The sequence below is a fragment of the Monomorium pharaonis genome, chromosome 4 (assembly GCF_013373865.1).
Source record: "Monomorium pharaonis isolate MP-MQ-018 chromosome 4, ASM1337386v2, whole genome shotgun sequence".
Classification (NCBI taxonomy): Eukaryota; Metazoa; Arthropoda; class Insecta; order Hymenoptera; family Formicidae; genus Monomorium; species Monomorium pharaonis.
The window spans coordinates 13,934,537-13,951,136 of record NC_050470.1 but is presented as its reverse complement, the minus strand read 5'-3'; the positions used below and the strand labels follow the sequence as shown (position 1 = coordinate 13,951,136).

The 16,600-nt window shown below is 27.4% G+C and overlaps 1 protein-coding gene and 1 long non-coding RNA gene across 3 annotated transcripts in view; both read right to left on the bottom strand.

Annotated features, from left to right (window-relative positions):
• Positions 1–16,600, bottom strand: part of LOC105832409 (fasciclin-1-like) — a 365,719-nt gene that overhangs the window by 337,652 nt on the left and 11,467 nt on the right. The window lies entirely within an intron of this gene.
• Positions 10,697–12,737, bottom strand: LOC118645062. The gene is made up of 2 exons (XR_004962818.1): positions 11,068–12,737; positions 10,697–10,981 (listed from the first exon to the last, which is right to left on the bottom strand). It is a non-coding gene; the product is annotated as an uncharacterized LOC118645062 (long non-coding RNA).

Here is a 16,600-nt window from a genome sequence, read left to right as displayed (position 1 = left end):
TTCAGAGAATTATATCATATAAGTAGTGTAAATATTGTCGTAATTTGATGAAAAACATAATAAAAATTTTCATAATTCCTCCTTGGCCCGCGTTTACTATTTATCATAGTAATTTTTACCATAAAGTTTTTTTCGTGTATTATAAATCTATCACGAGGATTAATTTTATTAAAAATATAAATATCCTAGTTACTTAATTTTTAATTAAGAATATAAAGTTGAAACAAACATTTTTTTGTTTGTCATTTCTATTTTAATCGATAAAATTTTCTAATGTTTTTTGAAGAAGCATAAATTTTGTTTCGAGCATATGATAATAGCTCTCTTTTAAAATTTATAATGACAGTTTACGATGTTTAAGACTATCATGAAAAAAATATTTTTTATTAAAAATAATCGTTATTTATTAAAAAATAAATTTAGTAATCACTTCTTTAAGCATTAGATCTGATATTTTTTGTACACATGTATGTACACGTACACATACTTTTTGTTGTTAGAAAATTTTATTTTCATTAAAAAAGGTAAGGAACTATCAAATATTCAAAAAGGTAAGGAACTATCAAATAATTCAAAGGGAGAATTTAGCGTTACGCGTCGCTTGTGCGTAGTCATTGCTGCTTGTTGTAACAACTCCCCCCGCGCGCCTAGCAATCTCAAGGTTCAAGCGCTAAGGAGGGGCGGCCGCCGCGACCGGGCGCTCAGCGCGCTTGCATTTGTCGGTAGGCCGGGCTAATACAGAAAATTTTACAAGTCACTAACTTGTTAACTATTGCGAAAATGGAAAAACGGTAAGGACTTTTCTGTTCAGTTTCATGCGCTCTACCTGCTCATAAAAATCCCATAAAAAAATACCAGACACCCTGTATATATAAGAATGTAAATATGTGTGTGTGTATAATAAAAGTTTAAAACATTAATAATATTATAATTTCAGATACCAATAATACACAGCCAATATCCAATGAAAATAATGACATTTTTGATAAACAATCTGCTATCGAAAAAGAATTAATTGTTAGCGAAAACAATGTACAGAATTTAGAGATAAATAGTTCGTACAGCGATAATCCATCCATAAACGATGAGAATTCAGAATCATATACTCCTAATCAAAAAGAAAATTTTGAAAAAAATAACTTTGCAACATTAATAACTAAAATAAATGGATTAAAGTATGTACTAAAATTTTTTTTAATAAAAATAAAAATGTTATATTATTTTGCTACTTTTTTACTTTAATACTTGATCAATTTAAATAATATTTATAAAATAATATTAAAATATGTAAAATATTTGTAAAATATATAAAATAAATAATATATTTGTAAAAATTTAAATTATGAATAATTTTTTCAGGCATTTGTACAACAATCTAAATGAAAGACAATTAGCTCTTGTTGAAAAACTGGAGTGAGTAAATCTAAAATGGAAATATTAAACTCGTTTTTTTTAAATTTATTAATGTATTTGTAATTAAAGTCACTAATATAGAATAATATGTAATATATAAAACAAAATAGTAAGTAGTTAAAAAGTTAAAATAATAAAGTTAATAATAAAGTTAAAAAATGAATAATTTTAACTTATTTAATTTTTAATGATTTAACTTTTAATTTAAACTTATTTTTAAAACACGTAAACTTTAACTTATTAATTTTTTTCTAAGTTAAAAATTTATTTCTGTGAAAAGAAATATATTCCAACACACTAAATAATATATTCTTTGTTGTTTTATGTAAATTTTATTTGCAAAGAAAAGTATTAATAAAGTATTAAAAATATTTAATAATCTATATTCTAATTGTTTTGGTAATCAAACTTAAATACATGACTTTATAATTTAATATAAATCATACTATACAAAATTAATTTTTAATTTAACTTGAGTGTTACATTAATCTTTAACTTTTAATCGGATTAGTTATTTATTCATGTAACTTTTATTTTATCTGAATTAATTTTATAAGTCATTACCTTCAGATTAATTTAGTTAAAAAATATATCAACTTACTCAACCCTGATATAAAACAATGTAGTATATTAAATAAAAGTATATTACTATAGTGTACTTTTCATAAATATGCATAAATTTATTATATCTTTTTTTAAATCAGAAAGTTTTATGGAATTTTATCTTACAGCAATTTTATCACAGAAGTGCGACAATTAAAGAGAAGTAAAAGAAAACCTACTAAGCCGTCATATTTACCAATAAATAATGAGGAACAACTTATGGCTTTGGAAGACATCTCAGATGAAAAATATAATAAACTTGTGAGTTTGTAATTTTACTACTGATGAATAAATAAATTATTGATATATTATTATGATTAATAAAAATATAATTCTAGGTAGATTGCTTTCTTTTCTTGGGCGAAGTAAATCTATTTGAATTTATAAATTTTATAACACAAGAAGCATTGACAAATAATTTTTGCAATAACCTAACATGGTCAAAACAAGCAGTTGAAAATATCAAAACAATTCCCATTCAAAATACAAAATTATGTGAAGCATTTTATGGTAAGATATAATATTATTATTCACAGTAAAGTTTTAACATTGTTTAATAAAATTTTTAATAAAATAAAGTTTATTACAGAATCATTGTCAGGAAATTTATATTATCCAGCTCTAAATGAGCAAGAACTCCAAAATTGCGTGACAGCAGCATTAAATAATGCAAAACAACGATTTAGAAATGCTCGTCTTCAAATTTAGCAAAATTTTTCCAATACGTCTGAACGTGAATAAAAACTCCACTCAACCAAAGATATAAGAAAAAATATTCCAAGAATTAATTTTCTTAATATTACTTTACTTAATATTCTTTAATGTTACGTTAACATTTAATTTCTAAAAAATTATAAAAATGGTAGAAAACTTTCTAACCTACGTATATATTAAAATAAAAGTATTTTTAATAAATTTTATAAAAAATGTACAATTGTTTTACCTTTATTATTTAATTCAATGCTAAAGAGCTATATACATATACATATATATAGTTTTTAAAATTTGTCCACTTAAACAACTTGTAATTAATACAAAATTGACATTTTAAGATCATATTGCCATTAATCTATTATAAAGTTACAATTGATTTAACAATTTTAGTTAAAAAATCTTTAACTCAATTGATGCAGAATTGGGCCACAATTAAGAACACTTATGTTCAGCTTGAGATTGATTTAAAATTGTGTTATTTTGCGAACATATTTAGACCAATAGTTGACCAATATTCTCAATTGTGTTTATCAATTTTGTAGGAATTTTAGAGATATTTTGCTATTTGGGGATAATTTATATAAAAATTAATATTGGCATCAAGATCTGCTTTGACCAAGAAATTGCAATTATTCTTATTTTTTATATAAGAAATTTAGTAATACAAATATATATATAAGAAATGAGAAATATAGATAAAAGTTTTACAAGTTACACATAAAATGTTTTGATAATTTTAGTTAAAAATTATTAACTTACATAATCCTGGACATAATTATACTCAGCTGTGTACAAATCCGTGGGATTAAACCATCAGTGGTATAATAATCGAATAAATCCTGTCTTTAGTGTCGGTCTCGCCGCGCTAGACGATAGCTGAAAAAAATCATTTCACACATCTGGAAGCTATTGCGAGAAATGAAGTATAATATCTGTTGAATACGCTGAGATGCGTTGGGAAATTATGCTCAGATAATTGTAGGTTATAACCTACATTTTATATATATATATATATATATATATATATATATATTATTATAGTTTACGTTACTATATATAATATTATATCTTATGTGCATACCAGAGTTATCTGAACGTAATTCCTGAACGCACGTCTGAAAATGATTACGCATCACCTTTATGTTGCCTTTAAGCTGAGAACGTTTTGCCGGCTGATAAATAATCGCGACGTGATTTTCGAATAGCGATCACAACCCTGGTAAAAATGTAAAATCGGAGCGTAAGTCGAATGTAAAGAGAGAGTAATAGAAGCGTTAACGATTACATTCAATTTACGCTCCGACTTTACATTTTACTAGAGATTGAATTCAAGCGCGACAGCGTCACCCATTACTGTAACAAATTCCGTATTGTCCTAGACAGAGGTATGGTGGAAAAATATAAAACGGATTTACTTACCTCTAATGAAAACCACGTTGTCCTGCGTTGTCCGTAATGCCCGTGAGCTTGTGTTTGCACATTTATAAATTCACACCCCACACTTTACCACGTGTCTGCGTCACATGGCAGCCGAAAATGCGTAACGTTACAGATCACAGATGGCGTTAACATGATTTACTTTCGATATTACGCGGATATTTTAAAAATATGTGATAAATATACATGAGATATATCACAGGATATTCTACGGATGTTTTGAGTATATTAGATATAATCTCAGTACATTCAGTAGGAGTTGCGAAGTTTAATCGCTATATTCTAAGTTTATCTTGAGGATATACCAAAATGACATTCTACTGAGACGTTATATGAATATTTTACGTATATTCGGTACGATCACAGTACATTACGAATGAGAGTAGAATATTCGCACGATATCTGATGCTGTCTGGGATAAAAAAACGAAAATAAAAAATTATTCTTATAATAACTTATGCAGCAAGTGTGTGTGATAATTTTTGACAAAAGACTTTAACGAATAAGTGAATTCAAGTGAATTTTTGCAGCGATATTTTTTTACATTTTAATATAATTATACATCTTAATGTAAGAAATTTAATTTAACTCGTAATGCTACTTTTTTATGGAATTTACAAAAAAAGTACAAAGTATAATTTTACATAAGAATCAAGAGTAAATAAAAAATTCAATAATGAATAAAATAATTCAGAATTCAAAATTTTACACATAAATTTAAACGTAATAATAGAACAAACCGTAAAATTTTTATATTTTTCGGTAATGCTTTGAGATGTGACTTACTTAATATCAAAAAAATAATTCCACTAACACTTCTACAATTTTAGAGTTTTTAAAAAAAATAAAGCAGAACGTTGCTGCAATTTTTATATTAAAAAGACAAAAATAAAAAGATGTATTTCGCGAATTTAGCAGAATATTTTTCCCTCTAAAGTATTTACAGAAACACAATAAACGTCATTTTTAATAACAGTTCCAATCAATACTATTTGAGTTTCATTATATGTCATAAAAGATCTTTTCAACAAGATTACTATTTTTTAACACTTTTAACATTAAATACGATACGACACTCAGAAAGAAAGTATTGTGCTGATTATTTATCGCAGTTCTGATGATAATTTTTGCTAATTTTTTTCTTCGAGCGTGTTTAACACTAAAAATATAAAGAAATGATAATTATTAAAATTTTATTTAAATTACACATAATAAAAGTAGAATAATGCAAACTAAAGATGTTGTTAAAAGTGGTAATATTTATTGTATTTGTGTACTACGTAGTGCTTGAGAGGAAGAGAGAGAGAGAGAGAGAGAGAGAGAGAAAGAGAGGTGTCGTATTAAAATACGCGAAATACTTATCCATAGTATGTTACACGCTTTGTAATAACACAGAAAAATATCCTCTCTTGTAACGATTTCACGATAGATTAGGCGCGATGCTACGATAATTATGCTTAAAGATTAATGTTCAATATCATGTATTGTTAACACAACGAAGAATTTTCTTTCATAACCATATCATAGAAAACTTAGAGTTTCTTCTATCTTTAATTGCATTATTAATTACGACAGATTTTCAGTGACTTATAATGTATTAACGATAAAAGAAACTCGAAGTTCTCTATCATATACAACAGAAAATCCTTTGTAGTTAACCATACTAACGATACTTGACATAACATTGATCTCTAATTACCTATAATTACCGTAGAAGTCGCATCGAATAATTTATCCTGAAGTCGTTAGATCAAACGTGAATATTTTCCTATCGTGTTATTTTACAAAGAGTGTATATTAGGGATAGTATTTCGTACATTTTGTAATTTTCTAATAAGATGGTTACGAAAGGAGAATGTATAAAGAATCAATCGTGATAAATCTTCGTTAATTTAATATTTCATAAAAAACGATGAAAGAATTTGATGCGGCAAATATTATATTATTTGCAGGTTCTATACGTTTCTATCGCTTTCTCTCTTTCGACTTTCTTATTTACAGAAGTTTATTACGATTTAAATTTGTTCTATTTTTATTAATAATTCATAATCTCGTCATGTAATCGCGAGTGTGCGTAGCAGCCATCGACGCGAGCTTAGGCGTGGTGTTGCGAGATGTGGGAGCGGCGACGGCGCTCTTCTCCTTCTTCCCCCTGCTGCCAGCAGCCAATGCTTGAGACAGTGGGCCGTGCTATGGCCTTTAAATATATATACATGGAGGAGGAATGCCAGCACTGAAAGTGTGTCCAAGATCTGTGCGAGAGAGAAAGATATATCATGATACTCGCTTTCTCTGCGCATGCGTTAATATCATTATCTGCACCGCAGTTTCAACACTTCTTGTGCACTTCTTGTGCACTTTTGTACTTATTTACGGATTGTATGTGTGTGTGAAACATACAATGCCAGTCATTGTACATATAGCGTTTGACTCATTCTGATTATGAAAACCGGACACTCTTACGTGGCGCAGAGTTTTCGGGCTCCGCGACCTTTTGACCATTGATAAGCCTCAGAATATTTCTAACTTATTTATTTCTAAAAGATCAGCGTATGATAAAATGTGAAGTCCCCCGGACGTAACAAAATAAATCAATACATTCAGAGGTAAGAAAACGTGAACATGAAATATTTACTATCTTTTTTTTAGAAACAAAAATAATTTCCAAATTATGTTGTTTTCTGGTATAAAATCACTAATCCTCTTATAATCCTCTTATAAAATAGCCATGTAACCCTAAAGTTGCCTGCTAATCGCGATTGCATTGTTGCCTCTTTATTCCGATCGCGATTGGCTGTCTCGCGCTTGACTCGCTTCGTTCGTGTGTGAAGTTTGACAGTTTATAGTTGACAGTTTTTGACAGTTTGACTGTCATTAACGAGAGACGGAAAGACACAAAAAGAAGCAAGAAAAATACCGGGAAAAAATTACTTAGACTGGAAGATTATAAAATAGCAGAGAGTATTTAGCCGGAGCATCAGCTATTATTATTGGAGCAACGACTTTTGATATAAATGTTTCATTATTTTCTGGGTGAATCCAAGTAATACCGTGTTCAAAACATTTTTGAAGTTTTATGCTAAAGGGATGCAGAAAAGTGTTCATTGTCGGTTTGCAGCTATCGTACCATAGCCCAAAGACCACGATAAATGAGTTCCTTATATATGGTGGTAATTCAGCGATTGTGAACATCAATGACCAAAAGCTGGCTTTTGAACTTTTCATAAGGAATATTCCATCTGTATTCATAATTAGAGTCAAATCAAACGGTCCTCTTCCTCCTTCCCTTTCCAAGTAGTTAACTCGAATATATTCTGATCCATCAGTTACATCGCTTATAATATTGGAATTAACAGCCACCGCCCGAGTAGAAATTTAAACTCGCCGGCGTCCAGTCATTATCTAGCCAAATGCGTGTCTTATCTAGCCCTTGTCTGGTAAATGTAACGCTTAGAAGTTTTAGCTACTCGACAAATTAATTGTCTCATAGCGAGCTTAAGAAAACTATCTAGCTACAAGATAACATTGTAACGCTCATTTTTTCTAACAGTAATACAAAATAAATTGGTTAATCGCTAGACGCAACAACTATCTAGTTGCTATCTAGCCTGGGCTAGACAGCGATTATATACAATTGCTAGACAGTTTTTTTTAAAACAATTCCTTTTTTTGTTTTTCCGAAGAGGTAAATGCCAATACTTTCTATTCCTGAAAATGTTAACCATCACAATTTCATTTAAAATGTACTTAGAAAAAATTCACTTATGGTGAGACTCGAACCTGGAACTCTTGGTCACAATCAGCAAAACAATATTTAAAAAATGTTTTTTATAATATTTAAAAAACATTTTAAAAGACATTTCTAAAAACGTTAAAAATAATGAGATAAGTTCCCTTTTTTGAATTAAAAAAATGTTTTTTTAAATGTTTGGACAATATTTTTTTAACCCTTAATAAATATTTGTTTTAAAATTTAAGAAAATGTTTTTTTAACATTTGGTAAATAATTTTTTTTATATTTACTAAACATATTTACAACAAAAGCAAAAAATTGATTGCATAATTTAATAATTTTGATAAATTCAATGTAACCTTACCAATCTAATAAATTTCTACGATAATTTTGTAAAGGAAAGAAGACTATACATGTTTTACCCAAGCCACCACAGTACCTGTTAGAACATATTTAATTTCTGCGCCTGAAAAAACGGTCACCCATCCAAGTGTCAACCATGCCCGACGTTGCTTGACTTCGAAGATCGTACGCATCCTAATGCTTCGTGATGATCCATGAATACTTTATGTTAATGCCTACATATTTGGTATACATTATTTCAATAGATGTTGTCAGAAGGATAAAACATGTATAGTTAACTTATATTTTTATAAATAAATATAAATATAAAGTATTACAATTTTTTACAAATTTTCACATATGCGAAATAGTATGTAAAATATAAAAAGATCTATTTTTGCTATATTCGTAAAAAAATAAAAAATAGATGTCATTTCTAAAAAATATTAATTAAATATTATATAAATATATATCCTAGATTATTATTTCAAAAAATTAATTATTGTAACATAAATTTTAAATTAATATTAAATAAACATTTTTTAAATACCTTTTTAAAATATTTTTTTAAGGTTTAAATAAATATTACATAAATATTAAATGAATGTTATGTAAATATTATTTTAAACGTTTTATTAAAATGATAAATTAATATTAAATAAATATTAATTAAATATTCTATAAATATTTGCTCTAAATCATTATTTCAAACAATTAATTATTGTAACATAAATATTAAATCAATAATAAATAAACATTTTTAAAATATTTTTTTAAATATTTTTTTAAAGGTTTAAATAAATATTACATAAATATTAAATAAATCTTATGTAAATATTATTTCAAACGTTTTATTAAAATGTTAAATTAATATTAAATAAATATTAATTAAATATTATATAAATATTTGCTTTAAATCATTATTTTAAATAATTAATTATTAAAATATAAATATTAAATTAATATTAAATTAATATTTTTTTAATATTATTTTAAATACTTTTTTAAATTTAAAATAAATTTTGAATAAACATTAAATAAACGTTAGATAAATAATTTTCTTCAACTATTATTGTTAATAAAAAATTAATAATTTTTAAATATTAAATAAACGTTAAATAAACGTTTTATAAATATTTTTTTAAATAATTATTTAAAATAAATAATTTGTATAAAATAAATGTTTAATAAATATTAAATAAATATTATTTGTGCAATAAACGCTAATAATGTGAAAATAATCAAAAATAAATATTTAAAAAACATTTATAAAATATTGCTTGCTGATTGGGTTATTTCATAAAAAATATATCTAGTGACTGCCTACACTGAGAAAAATGGTTTTATTATAATAATAAAACGGTTCTGGTTGAGCGTATTCTTATTAAACGAAACAGAATTTCTGGTTATTATAACAAGATTTTCCAGCTTATAACTACACCGTTTGGTTAACTGTACTATAAGGATTTGATTAAGTGTTTTCTTGTTGGATCTACAAAACTTCTTGTTGAATCTACAAAATAATACAAAACTTCTTGTTATATTTACAAAAATAGCGATAATGCTGGCACCTTCGTTCTTGCAGTGCAAGTCGGTGCATGCCAATCTCGCGCAAACCAACGCGGTATCGATGCGATACTAATATCACGCGGTACCCATAAGGTAGCTACATGCTTTATATTTGTTTCGTGTATCTTACAATCGTGTATTTACATTATTCTATTCAACGGCATGGCGGACGAAAAAACGTCTTCTCTTCTGCGCGAATGGAATTTCGACAGCTATATAGAGATTTTTAGAGGTTAGTAAAATATATGTAAAATATATGCAGTGTACTTTAAACCAAGATATATTGTTATTATTTTAAAAACTCTATCCGAACTCGTTTTTTAACCAAAAAATTGTGTTAACCTAATAAAACAATATAATAAGATTAACAAGAAATTTTTGTAGAGTTTTGTAACCCTAACAAAACGATGTAGTAAGATTAACAAGAAATATTGGTAGATTTTTGTAAACCTAACAAAACGATGTAGTAAGATTAACAAGAAATTCTGATAGATTTAAACAGTATGGAATTAACCAGAATCCTCTGGTAATTTCAACTACAAAATTTGTATCGTCCATTTTCGAACAAACGGACAGGTTGAATCAACCAGAATTTCTCATAAAACAACAAAACTTTTTTTCCAGTGAGTTGATCGATTATATCCAACTTGTAAAAAATACCATTATGTTCAGTTGATGAACATACTTGACACTCGCGGACCGATTTATTTTTATCGCCATAATAAAAATGACACGATTTGCAATAAAAATGTTTGATAACGTCACGTACAGGGGCTTGACTTTCTACGTATTGAAATAGTTTAAATACTGTTCTCGGCATATTATTAGGTGTCGGTAACAAGTCGCAAATTACTTTGAGCGTATTTTTTAAGCATGTTTTTGTCATTTTGTTGTCGAGAAATAATTGCAAGAGTAATAAAACACTTTCATCAGTGCTTTTAGTACTTTTTTCGTATAATAGCATACTTTGATTGTCTTGTTGTTCATCATCGTCGGAGTCAATTTCATTTTCTTTCGCTGCATAATTGTCATCATCATTTATTCTATCATTTCGAGCATCGTAAAATTTTGATTCATTGCTATCTGATGGATCACTGATTTTACTAGCAGTTGGCTCGTTATCGTTGTATTGATCTGATGCATACGAGTTCATATTGCTATTGAATGTATCTGGGGTAAAATTAAATCAATTATCATTATTTAAATATTTTTATAATATGTTTTTATCTATATTTATTTATATTTATTATGTATACCTTGAACATTTTTGTTTTCCGTTGCATCTAAATCAACATAAGAAATGTTATTTTCTTTTTGTTTCCACCTTGAGAGGGTCCTTACTGGTATCAAGAGAACAAATATATATTAGGAATAATTTATATTTAAAAAACAAAATAAAAACTATTTGGCAATAGTAACTTAATTATGATTACAAGTTTAAAATATTTAGTAACATAATGTTTGTATATAACAGATGATTGATCAGCTATTCGTATATAGCAAATATTTGATCAGCTATTTGTCCATGCAAGCATCAATAAACAAGAAAATCTTTTTCAATTTATATAGATATTTATAAAACTGTAATTTAATTACCTGAAGGTTTTTATCCTTGATGTAAGTTTTATATTTTCCTCTTGTAAAAGAGGGGGAATCTTTTTTTCTTTTATCAGACATGTTATTATTTGTCACTAATAATATACTTGGCACAGTCGATTGAAAATCAAAAGCAAATCATTTCAAAAGTTTTATCTGTACATTTGTTCAACACGAACGGCCTGTTCGTTTTGTCCGATCTGGGTCTACTCGGAGCAGACTCAAGCAAACTTGGCCAATCACCGTCTTGCTTTCTGTTAATACTAAATTAGTATTTGCTTTGGTGCTTATAGCGCTTGAAGCATCATTTCATCCTTATTGTTTATCAAATATTAAACAAAAACAAATGATACTCTTACAAGCGCTGTGAGTGCCAAAGCGAACGCAGCCATACACTCGCATACATATATATATAATGCATGCGCAAAGGAGAACGTATCATACGTATGGATAGACGTAGCCGGTCTTTGTTTCACGCGTGTTGTCTCGGCATCCGTAATTTTGTTGATTCTGTTATTAGTGCCACAGATTTTCACTGTGCACATCATGTTTATTATTAATTGTAAGAACGATGGTTCTTATTGCCTAGTGAATGATAACGCGGTGATTTGTGATTACAAAAGTGTAAAGTTAAAGGAGATACAGTCACATTTTTTTACAATCAAAAATCATACCAGGAAGTTGTTATTATGCGATCTGGTAAGCGAATTTTTAGTATTTATGATTATATTATTTCTGTATTTATAGGTTAACAAATATTAGATAAGTCCGTATAGAGGTTATATGTAAAAATGACAAATTCACTACGTGCTGTAGTAAAGTATAAAAGTATATTTATTTTATTTCACACACTGGAAAAAGTTTTGTTGTTTTATGAAAAATTCTGGTTGATTCAACCTGTCCGTTTGTTCAAAAATGGACGATACAAATTTTGTAGTTGGAATTACCAGAGGATCTTCTTATAAAATAGCCATGTAACCCTAAAGTTGCCTGCTAATCGCGATTACATTGTTGCCTCTTTATTCCGATCGCGATTGGCTGTCTCGCGTTTGACTCGCTACTGATGAAGAAAATATCGAAACAAGAAAGGTAAAAAATATTGAATATTAATTGTTTTTAAAACGAAATATTATACGTTTATACGTTGACGTAAATTTTGTCGAATTATGTAGACTCAGTACTCAGCTACAAAGAAAGCTGACATTAGCGCTTTAAAGACATTGAATGTCACAAAAAAAAGGGAAGGCAGTCCTACAGAATATTTTGAGAATTCTTATTCAATAATTTCTGAAAAAAATTGAAAAATTCTTTGTATTTCTCAGAAATTGTCATACATAAAAATATTAAAATATTTTAAGAATTCTCATTTAGTCATTTCTGAAAAAATTTGAAAAATTTGTTATATTTCTCAGAAATTGTCATATATAAAGATGTTGAAATATTTTGAGAATTCCCATTCAGTTATTTCTGCAAAAATTTGAAAAATTTTTAATATTTTTTTAGAATTTTTCAAAATTTTTCAGAATTTTTCAGAAATATAGAAGATAAAAAATTCTGAAAAAATTTCTGAAAAAATATGAGAAATTTTTCCACCAGGGTGAAGCTCTTTTGCGGTATACAATAACAGGTCAATCTGTTCGATCGCTAGGAAAGACTCAATATGAAGAAAAATTCGATTACCTTGATCCTATCGCACGAGATGTTATTATTGGTAAGCATTATAATTTGCAACAGCAAAGAATTAACAACAATTTTCAAAAATTAATTTACTCCTTCAGATTATTCTATAAAACATGGAGTTGCAAAACAGTGGCCGACACAAGAAAAAAAAACTATTATTGCTGCAATGTCCCAGCGGTTGGGGGAAATGCGGAGGACGGAGAAACTTAATAAAGCTGAACAAAAATAACGAGCGACTTCTATACTCGCATCTTTAAAGACATTTTTTTTAAATAAAAAATAATATTTCCTTTTTTATTCCACACAAAACATTCCATTCAATGATATATACACTACCGCTCAAAAATATTTATCTATACTTATTTATCTTTTTTAATTCAATGATGAGAATTTTAAAGAAGAGTGAATTTCAATCTTCTCTCCTAATGGTCTGGATGTTAATAATAATCTTGATGGCTCAAAATATTACATTAAACATATACAGGGTGTTCCGAAATTCGCAAATAAAAATACTATACCAAAAATTTCAAATAATTAAGTAAAATAGTTATTTGCATGTATTTTTTCAAACAGTAATTTTTGAGATATTTTAATTTTATATCTCAAAAATTACTGTTTAAAATAATACAAATAATTATTTTAATTAATTTTGTCGAGAACTTTTTTGCTACATCAGTATTTTTATTTGCGAATTTCGGGACACTATACATGTTTAATGTAAATAAGCCATCAAGATTATTATTAAACATTTTTTAATTAAACATTTTATTATTAAACATTTTATTTTTAACATTTTATTATTAAATAGGAAATTAGGAAAGAAGATTGAAATTCACTTTTCTTTAAAATTTTCATCATTGAATTAAAAAAGACAAAGTGGGCAAATACTTTTAAGCGTATATGATACAAAATTTGACAATTTATTTTATTTTTTTCATTTGTCATTATTACACAATTGTGATAAAAAAATTTTGATTTATTATAAAACATCTTCTAGCTATCTTATGATCTGCTTTGTAACGTAACTAGCAATTACATTATTTTGTTTTTATGCTTATGAAAAAATGATAGCAGTATTTATTTCATAAGAGATTATTGTAGCGGTAAGAAATTTAATAATTGTTATGCAATTTATGCTATATATAATTTTTTATGTTTATACATTAATTTCTGTTGCATGGGATGCTTTGTGTAAAAATATACGTGTATTAAGTATAAAATATATTTGTATTTACTTTGCCTAAAAATGTAATATTTATACTTGATAAGACTAAAACATGTTTATATTATTTTTATTGCAGTATAATATAATAATGTATAATGCATGAACGGTGATGCATAATTATGCATGAATTTTATCAATGGTATAATCATATATCGTAATGCACGATTGTACATCGTAATGCACGATTGTACATCGTAATGCACGATTGTACGTCGTAATGCATGATTGTACATCGCAATGCACAATTGTACATTGTAATGCACGATTGTACATCGTAATGCACGATTGTACATTGTAATGCACGATTGTACACGGCCAAAATTTGTGCATGATTATGTATCGTCGTTTATGCATTATTTTGCATTATTATGCATTATTATTTTTAAACGGGCTCATTGATAAACATAAGTTCTTTACTATAGAAATATTAAACGAAAGGATTTGTACTGTCAGTTCAAGTTATGATAAAAACGTAACTCCTGTTTTAAAACATGTAGCTATAAAAAATGGGAAAATTATTTTTTCTGCCTCAGAAATGCATTATCGTGTCGATAATTTGGTTATTTTTGTTGACGATTTAGTCCTTATAGAAAATCCGATATGGCAACTGTATCTTATGATGCGTCAAATCACTAATATTGTTTTATTCAATATTATTTCTGATGAAATAATAGATTTTCTTCATCCACTGTCTTGCAATATTTGAAGTTATACTTGAAGCTTTTTAAGAGTAAACTTCGAATAAAACATCATAATTTACTTCATTATGGTCAGGTTATGCGTAAATTTGGTCCATTAAAGTATATGTCTTCCATTCATTTCGAAGACAAGCATAAAACGTTTAAAAATAATAGTAAAGTGGTTACATCACGCAAGAACTCACTTTATACTTTTGCTGTTAAGCATTAATTGTATCTTTGTAATAGATTCATTAATGATAAAGGTTTTTTATTACAAGTGATTAAAGGAGCAATACAATCAGAAACATTTTTAGTTGAAAATTTTGATAATATTAAGCAGATTCTACCTTCGGAGTCATTTTATGATTATGATTCAGTTTCATGGGTTACAATTAGTGATACGTCTTACGCAATCAATAATATTATAAATACCAATAATAATTTTTGTTTTTCAGTTGCAAAAATTAAGCATATATTAGTAAATTCTTTAAACAAAATTTATTTTTAATGCCAAACATATTCAAATATTTGTTATTGCAATCATTTTCAGTCGTTTGAAGTAAAACAAAGTAACAATTAGATTATAATACAGCAAAATATCCTCGTAGATTATAAAATTTATAAAAAACGTTTCTCATCTAATAAAAAAAATTATATTCCATGCATACTTTTTTCGTAATGTAAGCTTTTACTCACTTTGATTAAGTTTTTCTTGTTGGATCTACAAAACTTTTTGTTGAATCTACAAAATAATACAAAACTTCTTGTTATATTTACAAAAATAGCGATAAACGGTAGATCAACTGTTCATCGCATTCATTTGTTACACTGCTGCTGGCGCTTTCGTTCTCGCAGCGCAAGTCGGTGCATGCCAATCTCGCGCAAACCAACGCGGTATCGATGCGATACTAATATCACGCGGTACCCATAAGGTAGTTTTTTATATTTGTTTCGTGTATCTTACAATCGTGTATTTACATTATTCTGTTCAACGGCATGGCGGACAAAAAAACGTCTTCTCTTCTGCACGAATGGAATTTCGACAGCTATATAGAGATTTTTAGAGGTTAGTAAAATATATGTAAAATATATGCAGTGTACTTTAAACCAAGATATATTGTTATTATTTTAAAAACTCTATCCGAACTCGTTTTTTAACCAAAAAATTGTGTTAACCTAATAAAACAATATAATAAGATTAACAAGAAATTTTTGTAGAGTTTTGTAAACCTAACAAAACGATGTAGTAAGATTAACAAGAAATTCTGGTAGATTCAAACAGGATGGAATTAACCAGAATCCTCTGGTAATTCCAACTACAAAATTTGTATCGTCCATTTTCGAACAAACGGACAGGTTGAATCAACCAGAATTTCTCATAAAACAACAAAACTTTTTTTCCAGTGTATTAAAGTTCTGTTTCTTAATATAACGACAACTTGCATTATACTTACACATGGACGGAAAATTGATTTCAAATTGATTGTATAATAATTTTATTTTATATATATCAAATTGAATAAAATGTTGTTACACGAAGAAAATCTTATAATAAAAATTATTATGTATATAGTAATTGCGGACCGTCGCAGGACCGTATTTAAGTGT